The 26874-nt window shown below is 37.6% G+C and overlaps 1 long non-coding RNA gene across 1 annotated transcript in view; it reads left to right on the top strand.

The window, feature by feature from the left end:
• The window catches only part of LOC122793612, a 172072-nt gene extending 146576 nt beyond the window's left edge, over positions 1-25496 (top strand). Inside the window, exon 2 of the long non-coding RNA XR_006363495.1 lies at positions 25341-25496. This is a non-coding gene — a long non-coding RNA (uncharacterized LOC122793612). The remainder of the gene's footprint in view (positions 1-25340) is intronic.
• The last annotated feature ends 1378 nt before the right edge of the window (positions 25497-26874 follow it).

The following is a 26874-nucleotide window of genomic DNA, read 5'->3' as shown; positions in this document are numbered from 1 at the left end:
ATTCAGTTTGATGCTTTAAACTGGATTTCGTAACCCAAAATAAAGGCAGTGAACATTAATTTGTAATATTGTATGAACAGCTTAAAATATCTGAGTAACTATTCAAGCAAGACTCATACTGCCAGCAGGATTTTCTTCATACAGGTGTGAGCTTCCATATGAGGCTATGCAGTTCTGTCTCTGTTACCTCAATGTTGAGACATTTAGAGAAATATGAAAATTATTACACTACAAATAAGCAGTATACAAATGTTGTTGTTGTTGTTGTGTCTTTCGGCTTTTCCCGGTTAGGGGTCGCCACAGCGGAACTCCGGTCTGCTAATGATTGCCATTAGATTTTTACATGTCGAGTTGCCAGCTCTGACTTACAACCTTCAACGAAGGTACGCCCATTCACGCATGTCTCCACACAGAAGACACTCTAGCTGAGAATTGAGCAGGACAACGTCTTACTGTGAGGTGACAACGCTACCGCAGCACCACCACCGCAGTAAACAGTATACAAATAATATTCAATATATCTTTAGCTGCATTAGACAGAGGTCAAATATCAGTGCAATCATATTTGCTACCATGTATGCTTTAAGATGAACTGTTCTGATACCTTGTATGTAGCATGATTTTGGGATTATTAATGCAAATCTTAACAAGCAGTATTTGACACCTAGAGGCATCAACAGGAATTAACTGCAGAAACACTTGGAGGTGCACTCAGCTATAATGAGTTAGTACCTATCGTTTATGGACATTTATGTGGTTCCTATGCTTTCCCTTTCAAACAATGCAATTTTTAATAAATTTACTGGTAGTATTCAGAGAATGTGCTTCTGAATGGATGGCTTTCACAGGATGTTTCTGTAACAAGACATTCTTGTAAGACCTGTATTTGTCTTTTAATACTGATCATTTCTTTAATCACTGAATACAGAACTGTTTCAGATACAGTTTGTAAATTCTGTGGCAGTATTGCTGATGGAGCCTTTCAGTATGTCAGTGTTTAACATGTGCTGAGAACTCCACTTCTACTTGTCTTGTCATGTTTTAATTTCTGAAAAAGCAAGGCTGCAATCTGCTCCATGATTTAGCTACCCTGATATGAAATACATTTATTTTACTACTCATATGGGGTCTATGTCAGATGATCGACTTTTTGGAAACTCAAAAAAATATCGAAGAGACCATATGATCGAGTTTCCGGAAACTTAAACATAAAAAAAACCCCAGCACAAAAATCTAAATTTTTTATGTTTTGCAGGGGTCAAGCCCCACTACACCCCCACAAATGATATATACCAACTTTGAGACTACACTACAGTGAGGAAAAGGGTACATTTCCCAATCCTTGCTATACCGCAATCTCCATTCAAAAGCTTAGAGTTTTCAAAAACTCAATCATATGGTCTTGATCATATATAGTTTAAGTTTCTGTAAACTCAGTCAACTGACACAGATCCCTCATATGATATCTATTGTGAACTATATTCAAGTTATTGTTTACAGTCCCTAATTTATGTTCAGCAAAATGAATATCTGGTAAGGCTCTAAGCATCCCATCCTTTGAACTTTTATAAGATCATATTAGGTCCTCACTGTGTATCCTGTAAAGCACTGAATATAATTTCATGTGCTGTAGCTTCTTGCTATATGGTAATGCTTTCACTTGAGAATTTGCTTAGTATAAATTTTTATATCCTAATTTATTACTTTCCATAACTGAGTTGAAACAAAACCAAGAATAGTAATCAATTTTGGATTTGAACATGAATTTATATATAGGGAGAAGTATACCTTCTTGCCTGGGAAAACTGGATGGTGCTAAAACCTTTCTTGGCCATTTTGTTTGCATTAATAGTAAAGCTCAAAAAGTTATCTGTCAGAACTCCAAGACGTTTAAAATGAGTACAAGTGGTTAGTAAGCTTTTACTAATAGCTTAGGGTAGTGGTTGCTAGAAACCCTCAGATGCAAAATGTTAGTTTTTATTTAAACTGATATCTGATCAGCCCAGATGTACATTTTGTCCAGGCAGTCTTATAGTTCTAATTGGCCACTTACTGAAAAGACCAAACTTGCCATCTCGGCTTGTCAGTGTGGATGATCATCCCATATATGGATGATTTGTCCTTGATCCCTGTCATGAGACAGGTATGCATGTTTTATTGGATGCTGTGGAAAGAGTGTGCTTGGTTCTGAGGTTAAATAATAAGAATGTCAAGGCCCAGGGGTTTCTGTGTAAGGAGGTGTATATGTATATCAGGTGATGTCCATGCACAGATCCCTGTAGGTATCACTGAGAAAAAGAAAGTACTCTTATCTAAGTGAATTTCTATAACAGCGGATGTTTTTATAGATCACTGTTGCAGTAGTTACTGTGTCTAGAGCTTATAAAGCTAAAGGGCACCTTCCACACACTCCAACTGTCAGTAGCTGAACCAGAGTTCCACAACAAGACAGTTGGAGTGCAAAAACCTCAGAGCTTTTTTGTTGTTGAAGAACTTACCTTTGGTCAGCCATGTAGAACTCTCAGTCGAAAAGCGATTCAAAGATGAGTAGATAAGTACCCTGCTGGGTAAAACCTTCCATTAATTTTATTTTAATTTTTGAAGGAAAACATATGTTTTGCTGATTGAAATATCTAGTTTACATAGGAAGCTTATTATTTTTTGTGCTGTCATGAATTTCTGTGGGAGTATACAGTGGATATAAAAAGTTTACACACCACTGTTAAGATGCCAGGTTTTTGTGATATAAAAAAATTAAAAGGTGCTTCAACAAAGTATTAGTTTAAGAGTGTGCACAGTTATAAAACCAGGTTATTGTACATTTTTTATTTTTTATATTTTTCCCCTAACAGATTTGTTTATGTTACAATTGAATTGTACTGGTTATAGATCACATTAAAGGTGGGAAAAGTTTTGAAATTATTTATTGTGGTCTCATTTTTTATATCACAAAAACCTAGCATTTAACAGGGGTGTGTAAACTTTTTATATCCACTGTATGTGTGTATTTGAAAATGCTTATTTCAACGTTTTCTGGGAAAAATTCAGGTTATAATTATTTGTGTATTGGGGACAGGGTACTGCACTTATGGGTGACTGTCAGTGGTGTATCTACTTCATAACCACTTGTTCTCTGCTTTATACTTGAATGACTTGTCCAGGCTCTTTTGTCCATTTTTGAGGTCTCTTTCTAGGCTTACCAATGGAGTAACCACCAGTCTCTGTGGTTTTACCTTTCCCTGTCTGCAAGAAAAGGAACGTTCTCAGAGAAGCTGTGGGTGTCAGGCTGTCACTTATTGCACATTAGCCACTTGCTGGGTGACTCTGCTCTGCTCCTCAGCACATTAGCTACTGGTGGGTGGCTCTGCTCCTCACCATATTAGCCACTGGTGGGTGACTCTGCTCTGCTCCTCAGCACATTAGCAACTGGTGGGTGACTCTGCTCTGCTCCCCAGCACAGTAGCCACTGGTGGGTGTCTTTGTTGTGTTCCTCAGCACATTAACCACTGGTGGGTGACTCTGCTCTGCTCCTCAGCAAATTAGCCACTGGTGTGTGACTCTGTTGTGCTCCTCAGCATATTAGCTACTGGTGGGTAACTCTGCTTTGCTCATCAGCACATTAGCAACTGGTGGGTGACTCTGCTCTGCTCCTCAGCACAATAGCCACTGGTGGGCGACTCTGTTGTGCTCCTCAGCACATTAACCACTGTGGGTGATTCTGCTCTGCTCCTCAACATATTAGCCACTGGTGGGTGACTCAGCTCTGTTTCTCAGCACATTAACCACTGGTGGGTGACTCTGCTCTGCTCCTCAGCAGATTAGCCACTGGTGGATGACTCTGTTGTGCTCCTCAGCAGATTAGCAACTGGTGGGTGACTCTGTTGTGCTCCTCAGCATATTAGCCACTGGTGGGTGACTCTGCTCTGCCCCTCAGCACAGTAGCCACTGGTGGGTGACTCTGTTGTGTTCCTCAGCACATTAACCACTGGTGGGTGATCCTGCTCTGCTCCTCAGCATATTAGCCACTGGTGGGTGACTCTGTTCTGTTCCTCAGCACATTAACCACTGGTGGGTGACTCTGCTCAGCTCCTCAGCATATTAGCCACTGGTGGGTGACTCTGCTCTGTTCCTCAGCACATTAACCACTGGTGGGTGACTCTGCTCAGTTCCTCAGCAGATGAGCCACTGGTGGATGACTATGTTGTGCTCCTCAGCACATTAGTCACTGATGGGTGACTGTGTTGTGCTACTCAGCACATTAGCCACTGGTGGTTGACTCTGTTGTGCTCCTCAGCACATTAGCCACTGCTGGGTGACTCTGCACATTAGCCACTGGTGGTTGACTCTGTTGTGCTCCTCAGCACATTAGCCACTGCTGGGTGACTCTGCACATTAGCCACTGGTGGATGACTCTGTTGTGCTCCTCAGCACATTAGCCACTGGTGGTTGACTCTGTTGTGCTCCTCAGCACATTAGCCACTGGTGCGTGACTCTGCACATTAGCCACTGGTGGGTGACTTTGCTCTGCTCCTCAGACTACTCATCCTTTTCCTCCAGTCTTCTTGGTGTAGCATATCCAGCCACCAAAGGCTGGGGAATAGCTATGTCCTCTGTGTATTAAAAAGAAAATATTTGTATGTAAGTAAGGTGCAAGAAATATAAATATTTAGAATGGATGGAAGAATATTATATAGCAGTAGTATGAATGAGAAGAAATTAGTCTGAGAACAAGAAGCAGAGATGTATAAATAATGGAAGAAGAATAGGCAGGAATTAATAGGAAACAGTAGTACATGGAATAAAGAATGAAAAAGCAGAAAAAAGAAAGCAGAGAAACTGCATATGAAGGAGATGGAAGATAGAGTGGTGGATTTATTTAGAACTCTGGAAAAAAAAGTAACAAGATGTGTAGAAAAGTTTATTAGAGAGAAGTTTGAGAAAAACATGGAAAATATTAGAAAGTATTGATTTGGGGAGAAAGAGAACAAACTTTCAGGAAGATCAGGATAGAGAAAATAGATCTGTTACAGATAAGATTAAGGGTGTGCATACTCCAGCTCTGGATTGGAGTACAGATTCTGAAATAAGTACACTGAAGCAGTGGCAGATTTTTGTACATAACATGTTTAATGAATAGGTTGTTGAGAGAGAAGACAGAAATGTTCCAGCTGCTGTAGGAAGGGATGATTATGTTTATTAAGAAAAAAGAGAATGAAAAGGAACATAGGAACTGGAGATCCTATTCAGTGATATTAGTCAGTGTCTGAGAGCATATATTTAGGAAAGAAGTAGGCAGATAAAAGCAGGGGAGGGTATGGAGAATAATAGTATAATGAATTGTAGTAGGTAAAATAAGAAGTAGCTGTAACAGTTTCACACGGAAAGGATTTTAATGATAGGAACGTTGATAACTAGTTGAATCTAAGAGTCTTGCTGAAATTCATTAGTTAGACCAGTAATAAAAAATAGTCAGGCAAGGATGTCAGTTAAACCCTTTTTTGTGTGAACCTTCCATACACATAGAGAAGTAAAGAAGGTGTTAAATCAGACTGTCCCACACAAAGTTGCCTCACACAGCAGTAATACATATATCTTTGGTATTAAGTGCATGAATCATAAAGACATAAGTCATCAAACTGTGCCTCCATGATCAGACAAAAGGCTCCAGTTTGTGAAATACATGTCCCCAAAAGACAATGTTCTTCTTCTTGAAAAACAAAAAAAAACACTAACACAAATCACCAGGGGATCAAGACGATGCTCTCCCTGAGTGATTGGTGAACTATATATGATGATATTGTCCAAAAAAAAAACAGGCCCATGCTAATTACTGAGGGTTACAGTTACCATCAGGAGAAGGTCTGTAATAGCATGAACTGTGTACAGATGAGGTCCACAGCTTATTGAAGGAATGTTATCACCATCAACAGCATTACAGCACTACCCCCCATGCAGCTGAGGTGGGCCCTACATGGTTTCTGTGTCCCCTGAAAGAGGAGGCATCTACATCTCAAGATATCCCAGCCATACTCCTGTAGCACTGTGCCTAGAAAACATAAGCAGAGACTATACAACACTTGATTACCAAATTATTTCCTCTCCAGCTGATCCATAGGAAGTAGATGAAGAGGACTGAGGATCATAGAAGTCCCAACAAACACTGTGTTGTATAGCTAAGGGTGTGTATGACTGAAAAAATAATGTTTGGCATAATGGTTAAGCTCTTTGCCTCGCAGATACAAGGTATAGGGTTTGATTCTGACCTCTAGTTAGTAGCTAGAATTGTAATAGTCTGTAGACTGAAAGCTTAGTATTTACCTATCAACCTATTTCTGCTTGGCAAAGAAACACAGACGTGCATTTACACTCCTGATGAGGAAAGCAAACTTGCTAGACTTGACAGCTAGTCCCATCTGGTTATTGGATGGGGCACTTCAACTCAACACAATGTTATGCCACAGATCTGTGCCCTTTGTGGATGGACTGGAATCATGTCAAAGATCAGGTATGGCCCACTGATATGTGGTAATGAGCTGTAAGATCCAATTTGTGTATGAAGAGATTTTTAGTGAATATTAACTGCTTCTGGGGAGGTATCCATAGTAACTGCCAACGGTCTTTGAGAGGGTGGCCTGCAATACTATAAAGAGGACCTTCACTTAGGCTCTTCTGATGGGTTGAGCCTTTCATTTGGGACATATTTTGTGGAGAAAGGTCCAGAATGCAGGCTGCAGCTAAATTAGAACTTGCATGCTGATTGCAAACTGGATATGAAAGCACTTATGGTTCCTCTCATCTTTGAGATCTGCTGTGCCTGTATAGCATTGTGTGAAAAGAAGTTGGATGTTTTAGCAGACCTCCTTGAATGATTGGGGGATATCCCTACATCACTTGGGATTCTAAGAATTGCAGGCTGCGACCAATCTGTTTTCTAGTTTCTGGTCATGATCCTGGGTAGCTTACCATGCATGCAGAGTAATAAAAGGGTTGTACCATAGGGTCTATTCTTTGTGCTTGGAAAAGAAAAAAAAACTGTTGGTTGTATGAGATTTTATAAGCAGTGATGGTAGGGTGGAATCTTGTTGACAGCTTTTATGAGGCCATACTGCATGGCCTCTTCCTTCCTCAGAAAAGAAGAGGTGGCAGGTATAGCAAAAAGTACTGAAATGCCTAGTTACTGGGGAGGGGGGCTGGTACTCTAATTACATTAGACTGTCTACAAGCAGATGTACATCACTCCAAGCTTGAACTATTTCTGCTGCCTGAGGTTCCACTGATGGTGGCTGTGTGTATGGCTGTAGACTGTCAGTGTGTATATGTATATTTTATTTTATTTTACATTTGTTGAGCAGGAGTGTCTGATTGAGCTAAAGCCCTTTTTCAGCAGAGGCCCGGGAAGAAAAGCTCCAAGTTAATAAAAACAATTTACAATTCAATATAATTTAAAAATACATGAAGTAGTACATAATGGTAGAAAGACATAAGTCAAAGAGAAGCAGACAGCATTACTATGTTACAATTTTATGATTTAAATGTATAAGAAGTCTCATGATAAGTTAGACTATTAAGTAATATATGAGCAGCACTGTACCAGTATATTAGAAGGAATTTACAGATAAAGGGCAGGGAAAGAAAGTGAAGAGATAGATATGTGACAGGGCGGTAAGTTAAGAGGACAGAGAAAGATTATGAGAGAGAACAAGTAAAGAGAGAAGAGAAGGACAATTCGTTTGTATGATAGATGTAAATCAAGGGAGGTTTGTGAAATACATGTCCCCAAAAGACAATGTTCTTGTTCTTAAAAATGTATATATATGTATATGGATATATGTGTGTGTGTGTGTGTGTATATATATATATATATATATATATATATATATATATATATATATAAATAAATAAATATATGTACACACACACACACATGGGTCTACTTCACTTGACCCACAACTCATTTGACTGATTCCCATTTCACCGACATTTAAGACATAGACTTGTGGGTTTTCCTTCACCTGTGACTTGCTTGTGATAAAAAGAATTACTGTAACTTACAGTGCTGACTGTTAGAATTCCGATAGTCATGTAGAAATTAGTGTTTCTAAATGTGGGTTTGTCTCTCTACATTTTTATGGGAAGTATCTAAAGCAATTTGGCGAATGTTTTGTGTGTTCCCAGCAGTAGTGGCAGTGTGTAGAGTACTGTAAGGCAAGTTAAAGGTATATGCCCTTTTCCCCACTGTAGTGCAATCTTGGAGTTAGTATATATAATTGGGGGAGGGGCACAGCCCCCACCCCACTTTGAGAGGTTGTGGGGGGTGTTGCCCCCCCCCCACCTATTTTGGTTGTAAATTGTCCTGTTTCTGTTAAGAGAGTAAGTAAGTAGTTTTCAAGTTCTGGAAAGGGTTAGTTATTGGTGTTCTAAGTGTGCTTGTCTATGGTTTAAGATTTAGTATGTTGAAATTCAGCATTGTAAGCTAACGGTGAAATGGGAGTCAGTCAAATGAAATTTAGGTCAATTGGGTGTCAGTGAAATGAGTTTTAGGTCAAGTGAAGTAGACCCATATATATATATATATATATATATATATATATATATATATATATATATATATATGTCTCAAGTGCACTATCGTGGCATTTTTCCATGGCATTTGCTGTGCTTCAGCTGATTTGAACTTTCTCTATGAACTTTGGTTAAATAAATGCATGCTTCTGAGATTTTCATTTAACTGCATCTCTGCACATGCAGCTTTGTAGTCCTGTTAATGTTTTGTTTCTTGGTTTCTTTTCACATCATTATGGAGTATATGGGCTTGTATTAGGACTTCTGTATTGTTTCCCTTCCTTATATTTATTTTTTAAGATATATATGAAGGATAGGTTTTGCATCTTTAAATTTCTGTGTTTTCATTATTCTGTCATGTAGTTGATGCATCAAGGAGTTTGCATTCATCCAGTTATGTGAGTTGGCAAGTTGTTTTCAGCTACTTATCTCATTGGTATGTGAGGTGTTGGACAAATATAGGGATTCAAATAAATCAAAATGGTGAGGAGGGAACTGCTGACCGGTACTATTGATGTAGAGGGATAAAGCCCCGACTATAGCCCAGGTGACCCTTGTTTGCCTAGCTGGTCAAGCACTTGATGATGCAGGCATGGAGGATAGGAGTACCCATACTGGGGCAGGGGACAGTGGTCCTTGCATGGCTTGCAACACACCTGTAATGACAGAACCCAGATGGACAATGTAACCTTGTCATACAGTCTGAGGCCAGCTCAGAAGGATGTGGGTGTGGCAGTCCAAGCCAGTGACTGTGTGCCCTTTCAGAACAAGTGGGGCACCATGTACATATGGAATGAGGGATCATAGGCAGCCCTTGTTTTGATGTGCTTATATCACCATCGGGGGAGGGTGCTGGAGTTTAGGCTCATAAATGAAAAATGCCCTCATTGCTGGAATGCTGGTGAGAGCACACAGTATCCTCAGGGTTGCTTATGTGACAGCTGTTTGAGACTTGATGGTTGGTAGGGACAATGGCAAAAATGTCAGAATTAAATAATAGTTAGAAAGGATGGAGGCAGTAGGCAAGTAGTTTTGCTTCTTTCATGTTGGCTTTAGCAGAAAACATGATCTGGAAAAAGAAAACTGTAAAAGGATAGAATAAATTCTGGATAGGGTTAAGAAGAGGTATAGGGAACAGTTGCTTTCCCAAAATGATAAAAATGTGTGAAGGTGTAAGAGAGGCAGAGTATATGAAGGGAGTAAGACAATATTACCTTGGATAAAGTGTTTGGGATGAAGCTTTGGGGTAAACAAATTTATGTAGAGGAAACTCATAAAAAATGAAGGGGTGATAAGGCTGTGGAATTATTTTAACGTTCCATTAACAAAAAGCAGTTTTTATTAGCTAAGTTTTATTAGTATTAGGTCATATTCTAGTTGGGTTCTATTGGTTTTACTGAGTGTTTAGAGAAAGAACTGATAACAATATTTTTTGGCATTGTGAGAGACCTATTTGAATCTTATTTAAAAGATATATTGTATGGAGAAGAAAAGGAGGGAGGGCAAGGCATGATGTAGTTTGCAGTATGTAACATACTCCTTAGTTGTTTTTTTATGATGAATCTGGTGAGAAATGGTTCTTCAGATGAACTGAGAATATTTTGAAGGAAAAATAAAAAAGAATGCGATACAAGGAAGGGAAAAAAAGGTTTAAAAGATGAGGTAAAAAGATAAGCATGAGAGAAATGCTTAAAAAGAGAACTTAAAAGTTGGATTTTAAGACTTTGTGGAAAATTAAATAGGAGAAGATGGAATTTATATGTAATCAGTAAAACGTTTTTAGGATATGGTGGGATGGTCTAAATAAAGAAATGTAGGATACTGTACAGGAAAGAATAAAGCAAATAAATTGACAAAGTAGAAGCTATACATTTTCTTTTCTGGAATGACACCCAAGAAAATGTCCATTAAAGGACAAGTGAAATATATGTGTGTGTGTGAAAGGCTTTACTTCAGTAAAAGCTCTATCAGTAAGGAAGAGACTTGACAGCTTGTCTTTGAAGAGTTGGAAAGACTAAGAATAAATGTGTTGTGGTAAAAGTTGCAAGACGGCCTGAAATATAGACTGTATAACAAGTGATGTACTGAGTAGGGAATGTGACAAACAGTTAATTTGTACTATTTGGAAGGTCCAAAAAGATTGATTTGGAAAAGTGTTGTACAAGAAGAAATGGGACAAGAAAAGTGCAAATGACAGACATTCAGTTTTAGAGGCTTTTAGGGTTGAGAGGAAGATTAAGATGGGTTATAACTTAAATATGCTACTTTATTACATTTAGTTTTTTGTACAATGTATGTTGAATTATTTACATTATTTTGTTGAAGAAATTGTAAGATGTTTACTTTTTTTTCTTAATAGACCCCCCCTACTGTTTTTTAGTAAGTGTCCTGATATCTTTAACAACCACCAAAGCTACCAACAACTCAGCAGGATGAGATCTTAGTTTAATGTCTTGTCTGAAGTACAGCACCTCAGGAGTATAGCAGCTGTCCCAGTGCTACACTACAGTGTTAGCACTGGAACATCGAATCAGTCATATAGAGTGGGGATGGAACTCACAGCCTTCTGACTTTCTGAGATCAGAGGTGAGTGTGCCACCTCCTGACTGACTGGTTCTGTGATGCCATACTCTTATCTGTGTTCACATGTCTACTTTACAGAAAGAACTGTAGTCCTAGGTTTCCACACCTCAGGCTTTCTTTCCGTCTTTAGATTTCTTCATGGGTCAGAAATACACTAGGGTGGCTTGACAGCTCCTTCTACCTTTTTTCAGTCATTCTGAGGTGAACATAGCTGAGGAGTGTCTCATTTTTCCCACTAGTGCTATAGAATATCCTATCCCCTCTTATCAGAAGAGCCACTTAACACTTGAAGTAATAAATCTGAAGTTCTAGAGATGTCACCCCACTCTACCATTGTTAATCCAGCTGTAATCACTTTTAGAGGCTTAGACCTTAGTCTGCTCTTTTCATCATTGTTAGAGGCATTTATTAGTCTAGCACATTCAGTCTAAGGAAGGAAACACTTGGCAATCACCTGAAAATGCATCAGTTCTCCCTTCATCCCCTCACATTTTTTGTATTAAATTGTTACATGTATGTTTTCTGTTGTATGACAGCAATACAGGCTCTAATCTTGTAATAACTAAGGTATTGTGGTCTGTGAAAGTATGATGTTGGCCTTTCCTAGGTGTGACATTGTGTGACAAGTGTTTGTATTTCTTTTTGTCACACTTCATCTTTAGTCATATCTAGCTTTCCAAGGTTTTAAATCTTGTCTTGCTTTATGCTTATTTACTTGTTTGATATAATTATTTTTCTTATTTTATAGCAGGTGTCTGTATGTTGCCTTACGTTATATTTGCGGGATTGAAATGATGTTTATTGTTTAATATCAGCTTGCCTTTGAGTATATACTAAATGTTTTATAGCATTAATTGCTGAAGTACTTATTCTAATTATTTTTCTTTTGCCAGTCTGCTTTTTTTATTTTGTCCTGCCATGTGTTGCATTAAGTAGTGCACACATAAGTAACATTTTTAAGACAGTAAGGTACAATGGTCATTGCATTTTTTACAGCAGAACTTTCTAAGTGCACTCCTGTGTGGGGAGGGGTACTGTCTTCTGTAGATCATTGATATTTTCTTGGTTTCTGGCTGACCCTCTACACTGAGTTATAATGGTGTTCTAAGAAGCATTTTTTATTGTTCTCAAATAGGTAAGCCTGCTTTTTCTTCTGTGTAGATGGAGTAGGACAGTTGCTTAAAAAACAGCTGTCTTAAGCTCACTTCTACTCCAAACTGTCAACGCAGGCAGGACAGCATTTTGTTCATTCCTCTGAAGTGCCAAGAGAAAATGATTTATCAGTAGTATAGGAATGCAATGAGTTCAACCCACCCCACAGAAAAAAAAGTGATTCAAAGACTGTCTTATCCTTGTGGTTTCAGACTGGATTGTTATTTGGCTAGTTGGCTTGTGAGCATATATCTCAGGTCTGTACGGAGCCCAAATATACTATTAAATCCTTATGTCATCTCATCTATTAATGTATCTGCTTGTTAATTCAATTAAAATACCCAGGAGTAAAATATAACCTGGTTACTTATTCACTGTTTATATATATTTGAACACTGTTATGAGAAAAGGTCAAGTCTGCTTAAGTTTGTAAGTATTGTATGGAGGTCATGTCTGAAGACCATCAAGGAACACCATTTCATGTAATTCTGTGGTGGTGGTGTTGCAGTAGCGTTGTCGCCTCACAGTATGATGTCCTGTTCGATTCTCAGCTAGACCGTCTTCTGTGTGGAGACATGCATGAATGGGCGTACCTTCATTAAAGGTTGTGCGTCAGAGCTGGCAACTCGGCACGTAAAAATCTACTGCCAATCATTAGCGGACCGGAGTTCCGCTGTGGCGACCCCTAACCGTGAAAAGCCGAAAGACACAACATACCTTGCCTCCAACCCATTTATCAAAATTTTGTTTGAATGTAACGATATTGTGTTAGATTTTCTGATGCTAGATGATGATTTAATTCCACAGATCCGAGACTCTTAATTTTAAAAGATGTATCTCAAGTTCATTATAATTTTCGATATTTTAAACTTTTAATTACAATTCCTTAATGCAAAATTATGTGATGTTTTTCAATATCTGTAAAAAAAGTGTAAATATTTATCATTACATGCCTTGTAAGTGAAGATGACCAGTATGAGACTGTGTTTGGGATTATGTTTATACATTTTTACCATATGACAAATTTATACATTAATAATCCATGCTGAATCCCAACAGAATAGCAGCTAGGGATAAATTGCCTTCATTAAATTGTTCTGTTTATGGGAAAATTCTGGTGCTTATCTGCTGCATATCTTCTGGTTTTGTAATTCTATGCAACCTTTGTGTAGTTTTTTTTTAATTAATACTGTTATTAGAAACAAGTCTGTAAATAGTATGCTTGTCTTTTAGGCATTCCAATTCAGTACCATTTGTCAGAAGAAAATTATGTACTATATATTATATAAACCCGGTTCAAATCTTCATTACCGAGCACTGGATGAGAGGATATCAGGTTAAGTGTCTGGTGTTCATTCATCAAGTATACCGTAACAAAATGGACATTTTCACAGAAATTCCCAAGAGGCTCTGAAAAATGTCCTAACATTTGGAAAATTTTTAATATTCAGTTTTTTAAGAATTTATCCCAGGTTAAAACTTTATATGCTTATAGACTTGCGCGTCTCTACATTATGATATTGTTTGCTCTTCTGCTCATAATTAGAATACAGCTTAATTTAACTGTACAGTCTAATTCATATGTGCTTGTACTCATAACCTTACTGTGCTTGTTTTCCTGGGGGTCCTAATGAATCAAAATTAATATGATATGGATTATTATTCTGTATGATCTTTTGCTTTATTTGTAATACTTTGGTGCCATTTTGTAATGATTGTTTCAAACACTTTTGAGCAATTTGTACTTTTGCTGCTGCATCTATAATGTGTTATATGCAAATGTACAGTTTCATGCAACTTTCTATCTTGTAAACAAGAGGAAAGCATTAACAATATAAACATGAGTATTAAATATATTTCTTTAAAGGGCTTGCAAGTTACATATCAGACAGTGGCGTCATACTCCACACCTAACTCTGGGCAGTTCATGCCAAGTCTGCAGTCCCATAATGACAGTCATCATGGATGACTCTGACCAAGGGTGTATGGGTACTTTTAAGAGCAGATTATCTGAGATTTATAGTTATAGTTGATGGCTAATTTGTATGTACATCGGCATTCTGGAGATCAGGGCAGTCCTGTTTACACTGAAGACCTTTCAGAACTCCTTGTCCCCCGGTGCTATAGCCATTTCCACTGACAACATGGCAGTCTTTAGGAATATAAACAAGCAGGGGGAGCTCACTCCTGCCCACTCTGTTGAGAAGCAGTAAAAATATGGGAATGGGCTATGTCAACGGACCATTTTCTGATTATTCACATTTTGGATTAATCCAGTTTCTTATTGAACAGGCTTTGTAGTCAGTACTTACTTGTGCGTCATGAGTGGTCTCTCAGCCCATCATTAACATAAAAGATTTTCTATCATTTAGGGGAGCTTGCTGTGACCTCTTTATATCTCCAATCAACCCCAAGAACAGCAACCTCTTTTCCCTGGTCCCTCTTCCAGGAACAAAATACCTGGGATACTGTCACCCAAAAATGCCACCTCAGGGCTCCTTTAATCTTTTCCCAATTTCCCTTTATTCTAAAATTCATACAGAAATAAAGACAGCAAGAGAGAACACATCCAAAGTCATTCTCATAGCCTCAGTTTGACCTCAGCAAGTGTGATTTTCTCTGTTCAAGTCTCATCTTCTGAAGAAACTACTACATCTGAGGCCCTTCAGCTTTTTTTTTTTTTGCCCTTTCTTCTTGCAAGCCACAACTAGATTTCCACTCCATTTAACTGCATGGTCTTTCTGTTTCCAGCAGTAACCAATGACTCCGAATGCCCTACAGTGGTACTCCAAATACTTATACAATCAACTTTAAAAAGGTATGGATCTGTTCATAGCTCCAGTTCTTGCAGTGGTAGATCTTTCTTCTTTTTTGATACAGGACTAAATTAGTCATCCATCAAGATCCACTTTCCTGTAATTTCAAATTTCCACCAATATACTTTGTAATTAGCATCTTTGCAAGTATGTTAGGGCTTTTTGACAGGTACTTTTCTTATTCTACCTCATATCAAGGATTCTGTCTCTCTTATGGAATGTATACTTTGTATTAGAGAAATTGACATTTCCTCCTTTTTAAAACAACCATTGCTGATATGTTGAAATATTTATAATACTCTTTCTTGCAGCTGAAATATGTATAATGCTGTTTCTAGTGGCTGTTTCTTCAGCTAGAAGAGTTCTTGTATTAAAAGTATTGTGTGATAATCCTCCATGCCTGATTTTTCCTAGGGATAGAGTTTCTTTGCAAAATTGCCTATCATTTATGCCAAGATAGTCACTGAGACAAACCTCAGTTAGTCAGTCAGTCAGCCTGCCTGTATTCTTGTATAAATACATTGGTAAACAGAGGAGAATGTTTACTGTATTGTATGGATGTCCACAGATAGCTCAGATTATCCATTGGTTAGTACTAGGCTAACTGCCCTTGTGGCCCATTTTAAGCCTAACCAGTTACCCCATGTGAGAATCAAACCCTGCACATTGTGTCTGCATGGTAAACACCTTAACCATTATGCCATCCTCCCAGAATAAAACCTGTGTGGAAAGATTTACAAGTCTTTATATCTTTTTGTAAGAAATGAAGGTTTAATAAAGATGTTTCTTGTTTAAAAAAGGAAGCAAAGCAGGAATTGAATAATTTATGTAATGCAGCTTAGGTTATATGACATATAGCAATATATGTGAAGTACAATGTTTGTTAATTATAGTGTAATTACTTTTATATAAATATACATTTGCCTATGTCACAAGTGATAATTCAATAAAGGTGTTTGGGAAAGAAAGAAAATGAGATACACATTTTCTAAAATTAGTTTATGTACATAGTTGACTGATTATATTGCATTCTGTTCATCAAAGTACAATAATAATTTGCCTTCATTACACAGAGCTCATTGATCTAGGGCAATATTTACATCCTAGACCTTTTTTTAAAAAATCATTCTTACTTAATATTTGGGTAGCAGCTATGTGAGCTTCACTAAATCCTTTCACAAAACATAAAAAGATGGATGTGCTCTCTAGGTCTTGGGTCTTCCTTCAAAGCCACAGTTATCAGAGGTATGTTCACATGAAACTGACAACCACACAAGTAAGCCTGGGTGCCTCAATCCTCTTGTTGACAAGACTGGATATACTTATGCCAAACACAAAATGTAGGTACTTAACATAATGCAAAATACTAATTGTCATCATAGAGCCGAAACCAAATAGCAGCACCTGTCTTTGTAGACATCTCAAAAGCCTTTGCCACATTCCAACATAATCTGCTACAAGTGGACACACTAAAGTAGATATGAGCAATAATACAACAACAAAATGGTTTTGCACGTATCTCAGTAACACGTACTCATCTTATCAAAGGATATCAGTCGGGGTACTATAAGCATCATTCTTAGGCCCCCCTTCTATTTAACATCTTTATAAATGACATGCATGCAACAGCTGATGATATTATGTGCAGATGACACCCTAATCCATCTCCAGAGTAAAATCCAAACTAGCTTTTACACACTAGAAAAATGGTTAACTGTGTCCCAACTAATATTAAATTCTAGGAAAAAAGTCATGGTTTTTTTCCAACCACTCAACACCCAAAAAAAAAAAAAAACTTTAGTGTCAATACATCTTCATCTAACAACATACCCCCAGCACAACCAGATAAAACCAAGGAGTCTTAAATAATGGAGATGTGGAAAAAATGTATGCATTTATCTTATTAGCCATGCAGGAGGAAAACGGTATCACTGCTGTGGTGTAATTTAAGAGAAGCCTTATAGTCAAAATGCACTATATGCAAGTGGGGTTGATGGATTGGCACATGAAAGATAATCTCTTGTCCAAAGCACTAACCATCTCAAACATGAGCAGCTTCTTGGTGCATATCCTTTACAGTAGCCAGAGCTACCAAGTCCAGCATCCAACATAGCTACTTGTTGATATGAGGAGCTACGGCTGATGAAGTTTGCTGAGGATACTAAAACAATCTTTTCAGATGCCTCCTTTTCCTAGTCTGCACATCTTTGAAAATGAGATACTGAAGCACCTTGAAAACATGAAGAGGCATGGCCTCCACATTCTATGGAGTACCTTTTCAAGGTCAGAGAGGAGCCAATGCTCCACATGGGTTTGGTGCAGGACACCATCCAAACTTCAGCAGACGTCAGGTGGAATAAAACTCAGCAAGCAGGGTAGTTTTCAGCAGGGTCAGAGACCCAGAGGCAAAGGACCTCAGCATTATACAGGAGGTTCTGATCCTTCCACAGGCAGGTAGCAGCAGTTTTGAGGGCTTACATGACTTTCCCACTCTGGAAGCACTCAGGACCATTTGTCCCTGAACCTGTCTATTTAAATTTCTATCAAAGACAGATGCATCAGAATACTGGCATCCAGAAAGTAGTCAATCCTCTTTAGAACCACTCCCATTCTACTAGTTCTAATCATGCCTACCATCTCTCCCTGCTAGAAAACTGGTGAAAGAAGGGAGGTATCCACACTCTTATTAAAATGAGTCATCTAAGAGGCCACAGTGTACCAGAAAGGGTTAGAATAAGATTCCAGTTTTTATGGTGTGAAAAAGGCAACAAACTCAGAGATCTATGCACCTTAATTCACAAACAGACATTTTAAATGGTCACAGTGCAATCTATCCTCCTCTGTTTATCAGGAGACTGAATATGTCTTTTCGCATATCCAAGACACATACATACATGTAGAGATTACGAAGAAGTCCAAGAGGTTCTTAACACTTCTGGGCAGGGACCTGTAATTAACAGTTCTAGACAACTCTGTTTGGTCTCACTTTAGCCCCCAGGGAGTTCACCGAATGTCTAACAGGGGCTACAGGGAGTGAGTCTTCCCATACTTAGATGACTGCCTCACTGGTGCTCAGTCAGTTCAGGCTCTGACTGCATTCAGACAGTCTCAGGTCAGATCATGATATTCCCTGGGAATAATAGTGAATCATGTGAAGTCTTAATTGCTACCATTCCAGTTGCTGATCTTGTAGGCTAACATTTAGATACAGCCCACTGCTAGTCATGTCATCCACAGAAATGGATGTTATTACTTCAGGCCCATGCATCCAGGATCCTAAATTTGATCACTGTCTCAGCTCAGCTTTGCCTCAGAACTTTGGGACTGATGGCTACAGCCATTGCTATGATACCCCATGCAAATGAGACTGCTGCAATGGGTCATGTAGGTTTGGTGGTTCCAGAACTCAGATGCTATGTCCTTTCTCATAAAATATCTAAAGCCTGTAAAAACATTTATTCACAAAATGTGCAAGAAAAATTGTGGGCAGCAGGTAGAGGTCTGCATTCTTTTTCTACTAGTGTACCTTCAGTTTTTCTAAAATTTGTAATTCTGAACTTATTTACTTCTCTGTCAAAGTTCATCTTGTGGCCATTTCCTGTTTCCATTCAGAATTAGTCCAACTCTGGCATCAGTAAAGGTATAAAAAGCATTTCTCAAAGGTAAATTTGTCCTAAGACCCCTGTGTCAGATACCATACCACTTTGAGTTCTATATTACATGCTGGAGAAACATATATTGCTTTCATTTGAATCAGCTCCTCCAATGAATGTAAACTACTTGGAAGATAATATTTCTGGTGGCAATAACTTCTGCTCTTTGTTACTCATAAAGGTCAACCAACAACCACAGATAAAACCAGTAATGTAAAGAAAACGAACACTGGCCGGTGAAACTGGATACAAAGTTTAATTAGCGCTTTCGTCTGTTGTTACACTTGACTTCTTCAGATGAAAACAGGAACTTTTCATACATCACTTCCTTTTATAGCCAGGCTAATCACATGTCATTAAAGCAACATGCACCTAAAAATCACTGGTGTTTTTGTTATCATTATACACAGTTGAATTTCACCTTATAAAATGCATTAAAACCATACTTCTTTATTTACATATTGCATATAACCCATCAGCCCCACATCTCAAAATTAAAATAAAATACAATCCAAAATACATTTCCACATGAATAAATCATGTACATAAAAAAGGCAAATATTGTGTTGTGACAAGAATATACATGTGTGCCCTCCCCCTAAAAATATAGTTCAGCTTTTAATTTTATGTAGCTGGAGAGAGAGAAACTACATCATTTAGTCCGGGTGGGTTGGTGGCATCCACTCTAAGTTGCCACATAAATTCTTTAAATTCTAGAAACAGTTCCTTGGCCCCCCCACTATCAGATACTACTTGATCAATGTCTACAAATTTAAACTTGTGATCTGGGTTCAAAATAATATGTGCAGACAATACATTCTTTTCATTACCCTTCCTGATGTCATACATATGTTGGTAAATGCGAACTTTAAATGCTTTCTTAGTCTTCCCTATGTAAAAACTTTCACAGCCTTGACATAGGGCAACATATACAATGTGTGTACTGTTACAGTTCAACTTGAAATTTAGTTGAACCATACCATACCTTGGAATAAAAACTTTTTCTGTTTCTAATACATTAGCACATTGGTTGCAGTGTCCACATTTTAACATCTTGCCTTTCTTATAGTTTTATTGCCCTCTTTATTTCTTTCCAACAAATCTCTGACACATGCATCTTTTTTGTATAGGACACACGGTCTGTTACTAACATTTTTAAGGACCTCTTTGTCGCTTTTGAATATAAACCATTTCTTTTTTAAAATATCTTTTATATCATAAATCTGCAAATTGTACGTGAGAATAAAGGCCCTGTTAAACTCATTTGTGTTCCTTGACCCCACATCAACATCTTTATTACTGCTTTTCTCATTTTCCTCTGAGCACAACAATGGAAAAAAGTGTCCTTTGACTCTTTTCTGTAACTTCACACAAAACTGGTTCAATGAAACTATTAGGGTATCACCTTCTAATTAACATACCCCGTAACTTTTCCCTTTCTTCAATGTACATTTCTAGGTCTCTGACCATCCGTGCTAAACGCACATGTTGGCCCTTAACCAAAGATCTTTTTTGAAAGTCAGGGTGCCCACTTTCAAAGTGTAGGAGAGTGTTAGAATATGTGGACTTTCTGTAAATGGTGATGGTAAACTTTCTGTGAATCATCTTTGGTTATAAGGATATCCAAAAAATTCATTATATTAATGTGTTGTTCCATAGTAAAGCTCAAAAAAGAAGTGTTCTTATTTAGATATTCAAAAAAACTGGTTCAGCTCTAGCTCATTTCCTCCACAAAAAATAAGTATGTCATAAAGAAATCTTCCATAAAACAAACATTGTTTAAACCATTGACAAGTAAACACTTGAGTCAGTTCCCATTGAGCAAGTACAATATTTGCAAATAGGGGGGCGCATGCCGCCCCCATCGCTACACCTGTAGTTTGCTTAAAAATCTGATTCCCAAAAATAATGAAGTTGTTATTGAGCACTGTTTCCATAAGGGTCCTAAACATAAGTATTCTACTATGGCTAAAGTTGGTTTGTTTACACAGAAAATCATAGAACATATCAAGTCCTTCTTCATGCGGTATAACACTAAACAAATCTTTAACGTCTATAGTTACCATAATCAACTTTTCTATGTATAGATCTTGTTTTATTTTCTTTAAACAGTCCCAGGAATCCTTCAATATATGTTTATGTTCTGATAAAATTGTGTTCAAGTGAAAATCAATAAATTTAGCTAAAGTGGTTGTTTTTGATGCTTTTGCATCTACAATAGGTCTCAAAGGTGGGTTGCTGGAGCTTTTGTGTATTTTGGGGATTCCAAATATGGTTGGAACTTTAGGATATGTCTGAATTAAGTAATTGTATTCCTCCCTTGTTATTTGAAAATTTGATAATAAATCATTTAATATGACGTCAACGTTCTTGTATGCTATGTGTAGCTCATTTAACGACACTTCTTCATAACCATCACCATATAGAATCCCTAGCATCTTCTCTATATACATATGTTGATCCATTACCACTAGCCCCCCACCTTTGTCGGGTTTCGTAACCCTTATAGACCTGTTTGTTGTTATACTGTGCAAAAGCTTTGTCTCCACTTCTGTTAAATTGAATATATTAGTCCTTTTTGCTTTTGATAACATTAACCTGATGTCATTACTACATGCATTTTCAAATAGTTGAACTGTTGGGTGGGATGGGGGACTAAACACACAGCTTCTTTTGCAGCTCCGTGAGGGGTTAGATAATTCATTACCTTGAAAATAACAACTTAGGTTTAATTTTCTTGTATACAATTTCAAATCAAGTAGGCATCTGTCAATCTTGGCATTAGTTATATGTACATAATTAATACCCTTTTCAAATAATGTTGCCCAGTCATTAGTGACAGCCTGATGACTATAATTGTATATGCTAATGTCTTTGTAGTCATTTTCAATGATAGTACAAGCAACATCATCTGTATTTGTAATGCAAACAACATCATTTGTATTGTCATTATGATTCAAAACATTTACTATTACATTCTCCCTCCCCTGCCGCCCCCCCCCCCCGAATACACAGTTCTCTGTCCATAATAATTTCCACCATTCCTGGTGTTGTTCCAATCCCTGTTGGACACCTGTTGCTTCTGGTTTTGGATCCTCTCTGACCTCCTGGGGGGCTCCTCTAAAGGGGCAGCCTCCTCTTCTTGTTCAGCACTCAAATTGTGAGAATTGTCAAAATAATGCATTTGCTCGCCAGTTCCTACCCTATTTGCATACAGTTCAGTCTTATTAGCTGTAAAAACTTTGGGAAGTGGAAAAACAGTACCTGTTTTGTATTCATTTTTGTTCCTTGCCAGTTTTTTGGTCTTCTTCTCTCTCACAGCATTAGTCTGTCCACGTTAACAAACACCATTTGGTATTCATTTTGCTTAGCACCTGAAAAAGAAGTCACTCAAAATATGTTCATTGTCCATTGACTGTTTTTTTTACATTGGCACAGCTTTCTTTCATTGTCCCTTACCAGTGCTTCCATTAATTCGTACCCATGGTGGTTGAACATGGAAACCAGCTCCTGGTCTAACTCTGAGCCCTCTATCAAACCATTGGGGAACTTCCAGCAACACAAACCCTTGGGTATTTGTTCCCACACCAAACACTCCCTTAAATATGCGTTTTCCACTTGTAACTTTTTTAATTTAAACAGTTCACCCTCTAAAACTTTAAGTTTTTGATCAAGTGTGCCATATGTAAGGCATGGTTCAGTACTATTAAATGACAATTCATTTCCCTTATTCAACCAATCCATAAGGCATGTGACCTTTGTTTCACTCACCTGATTGGTTGAATCCTTGTGGCGATTCCGCCCACTGTTTCCGAGCCTTGCTTCTGGATTAATGGATGCCTGGCTATTCAAAATAGGACTCCATTGTCCAGGGTGATTAAAGAGGGTGATAGTTGTGACCCCTCAGCTGAAATGTTGTTGCCATCACTCCTGGAAGTGTTCACAGTTATAGAGTTTAGTTTGACACCAAACCCTATTAGTTGTTGTGTCAGCCCTCCGATAAGGGCTGAAAGGTTCCCAATGGCATTAACCAGCTCTGTAACGGAACCCCAGGCATCTCCAACCATGTGTGCACCGTTCTCCATCAACAAACTCAACCAACAACCACAGATAAAACCAGTAATGTAAAGAAAACGAACACTGGCCAGTGAAACTGGATACAACGTTTAATTAGAGCTTTTGTCTGTTGTTACACTTGACTTCTTCAGATTAAAACAGGAACTTTTCATACATCACTTCCTTTTATAGCCAGGCTAATCACATGTCATTAAAGCAAAATGCACCTAAAAATCACTGGTGTTTTTCTTATCATTATACACAGTTGAATTTCACCTTATAAAATGCATTAAAACCATACTTCTTTATTTACATATTGCATATAACCCATCAGCCCCCATCTCAAAATTAAAATAAAATACAATCCAAAATGCATTTCCACATAAATAAATCATGTACTTAAAAAAGGCAAATATTATTGTGTTGCCACAAGAATATACATGTGTGCCCTCCCCTGTTCACTGACAGCTTATATTTTACATTACTAGGACTAAACTATCAACAAAGACAACTGTCTTTTTGGTGTATTTTTTAAAAAGAAAAGATAGGACAGAAAGTATTCAAGCTTACACAGTCTACATGATTGATTAGCTGCATACATTTTTTGCTATATTAAGTATGAAGGGCCTCTTTATTCAAGTCATAAGGAACATTCCAGCAGAGTAGTAGCAACCTCAATAGCTTTCAGTAGGCAAACATATATGGATAATATTTATGCAGCTCCTAAATGATCTTATTTCAACATCTTTACAAGACACTGTAAGCTGGATGTGATGCACAGGGCACAGGTCTTCCTTGTTGGGGCCACTGTAATCCAAAAAATGTTTCTCTAGGAGGTGACCATATTGGAAGATTTTGTAGGGGCTCTCTCTTGTTGTTATGAGGAATGAAGGTCCTCTTATCATATATGAGAGCTCGATACTCATGTAATGACAGAGGTATGTAAAATACTCCCCCCTCTTTCCCTACTTTTGATATAGGTGATGCAGAATTTCTTTTCCCGCTGTCATCCTGCTAATTGTTATATACTCATCACTATGTCTACTGAAGATCTGAAGAAACAAGGGACCATTTGGTGAGAAAGGTGGGTGGGAGTTGTTCTTATCCTGGGAAACTTTTATTTGCCAAACAACACCAGTGCCTGCAGTGTGTTAGTCCTGTTGTTATGGAGGACGGACCTACCTCTTACAGAGCTATTGCTTCCACTATAAGTGAATTACTGTGAATGCACCAAGGACTGGAATCCCTGAATTGCATTTGCCAAAAACAACCTGCCAAAAAACACTTTTTAAAGTGCTTTTTTGCAGTGGGGCAAGCTCCCCTGCACTTCCTGAATTATTTATATCAACTACACTGTCACACTTACTCAAAGAAGGGGGGAATTCCCCCAAAAATGGTATAACTGTTGGCATAACTCTCCGACTGTGATTTCCTATGGTGAAACTCTGCTTGTCAACAGGTTGAACCTCAGGCAACCGAAGCTTGAGCTTTCAATTTTTGTCTACCAGTAGTGCAACAGAGTTATTATAGTAAGTGCACAACTTATTTTTCAATATAAAGGGAAAACAATAACCATATAACATTTTTCCTGTACATGCAGTACAGTTTGGACAGCATTAGGTCATTGTCACCATTTTATTATGCAAAATAAGATTGTTTGTAACAAATATGTTTAACTGTGTCGCATGCTAAAATCTTCTGTTCAGAGAATTCAGTAAGAAATGCAATACTTTTTACTGATAATTTCAACATAATGATAGCCAGCTTTATTGACAGCAGAGCTAACGAAGTGCTTTTGTATTTCTTTTTGTGAACCATCTTGAAACCAAAGTAAGAATAATTTTACAGCCCCATGTGGTAGGTAGATGACATTAATAGTTAATTAGTGCTAGATAAGCTCTCATTTCACTCTTTTCATGAAGTATTTGGCAGTATGCTCTTTTCATTCAGGACAGTGCCATTAGGTAGTTTTATAGTTCAAGAACAAAGCTGTTTATGTGAAATTTTTGCTACTCAATTTTTGCTACTGCGTTACTAATTTAATCATTAATAGACTAAAAGATTTAAAAGGAATAGCTACCTTCTTTTTTATAACTAGTAAATTGGTTCTGTGATACGTGATACTTCTAAGCAGGTATGTAGTTTCAATATGTATGCAAGTGTGGTTATGAATGCTGTTTATTCAGCTGCCTTTTAAGAAAGCCACCTTTTGAAGAAAATTGTAGCAGTAGTTTATATTTTAGCACATCAGATACATATTTTAAACTGGACATCTTAACTAAATGACATGAAGAACATATTGAGTCATTCTGAGACAGTTTGTGAAGTTTATTTTTGTAATTCTGAGACCATGAATGCATTTCTTAAGCTTGTATATGTACAGACAGTAGATGCAGGCAGACCCTTCAAGCTATATGGATTTGTTTGTGCAGATTATGACTATGAATTGCAATGCTTCTATATGTTTAGTTAAAAAAGTGAAATGCAAATATTTCAGAAATCTTTGTTTTTTTCAAAGTATCCCCAGAGGCAGTTGGGTTCCTGTCAGCTGTTGGAGTTATTTTATTCCTCATGGTGATGCTTTTTTGGTACGTAAACAAGAAGCTTCATACCAACCATGCTGGAGGGTTTCCATGTCTTGACTCGGACTATAAGGCAAAGAAGGACATGCAAGGTAATACTTATTAGTTGTCATTTGCAATAATTTTGTACAGTTCAGATGAATTTGAAGAAAGAACTGTTGTCTCATTTATAGGAACATCGAAAATCATGAATATTTATGCAAAAAATGTAACAGATATCAATGTTAGAATTTTGCAGAGCTATCATATACTTTTGGCTGAAAAGAATGGAAGTGATTAAGCAGATAAAATGACTGAAGCATTCTAAAATGTTTACTTATTTATGTATTCGTTTATTTATTTTATTGTATGTAAGATATTTATGGAACCACAGATCTGGTACCTGCATCAAGTTAATATACAACCCTATAGTATATTTAGTGCATTAAATGGTACCAGTAATAGAGAGAATCTAGATTTTAACTCCTTTCTAATCAAGGTAGGGATGGATAATTGAACTAAGCATGTAGGATTTATGAGGAAAAGAGAATGTGAATATCTTATTTTTTGCTGGCTGGCCAGGGTAAAACATTAATGTTGAAGGAGGAAGAGAGACTTAGCTGCAGTGTAAAGTGAGTATGTAGTTTTGTTAGGCCAGAGCAGACTTCAAAAACTCTGATGCTGTCTGTGTGCCAAGGCATCAGTACTGCCCAAGTCTTGTTTATCAGTCATTGGTCATAACCTCACAAGGAAGCTTTGAAGCTAATAACACTGCTGTTAATTGTTGTTCTCTCTACACTTTTCAAAAGACACTAAATGTAGTTAGACTTTACTGCCAAAGATATTCAGACTGGTACTATTCCTTATGAGCAAAAATAATTTGTGCTATAAACTTGCCAGTCTTTGTGCAGCATAAATGTGTTATTTTTTTGTATTGACAGTATTAGATGAGAGAAGACACAGTTCAAGCATACCTCTCAACTGTCCATATTTTTGCTAGGTATTTTGGTCTGTTCCTCATATTTCTTCCCTGTTCGACATAAAATTTGTGTTTTTTGGCAAATCATTGAGGATTGAAGTCAGTACATAATGAAAGACATTTAAGTTTCAGACTTGATATCCTTCAGAAAATACATATCAACATAAAACCTGTTATTCTAGCAACTTTCTAAGTTTGTAAGAGCAATATTTAAAATATGTCCTTATTTTTGGGCCTTTGTTCTCCCAATCTGTTTGTCCAGACTTCTTGCACTGAGAGGTTGAGAGGTATGCGTGACAGTTGCCAAAATGGCTACAAACTTCGCTTTTCATGTACAATGTACAAGGTTTAATCCTGACCTCTAACCAATGCCTGTGTGGAGTTTACTTGTTCTCCCTGTGTTTCTCTCGAGTTTCTCCCACCTCCCGAAAACATGCTAGGTACTTGCATCTTGAACTCACACAAGAATGGAGTTGGAGTCAGCAGCACAGACTCTCGTCTAGATGTTGCTT

Source organism: Protopterus annectens, chromosome 1.part0 (genome assembly GCF_019279795.1).
Source record: "Protopterus annectens isolate FY-2018-M chromosome 1.part0, PAN1.0, whole genome shotgun sequence".
NCBI classification, from domain to species: Eukaryota; Metazoa; Chordata; order Ceratodontiformes; family Protopteridae; genus Protopterus; species Protopterus annectens.
Note: the sequence above shows the minus strand (reverse complement) of the source record. Positions and strands in the feature narration are given on the sequence as shown.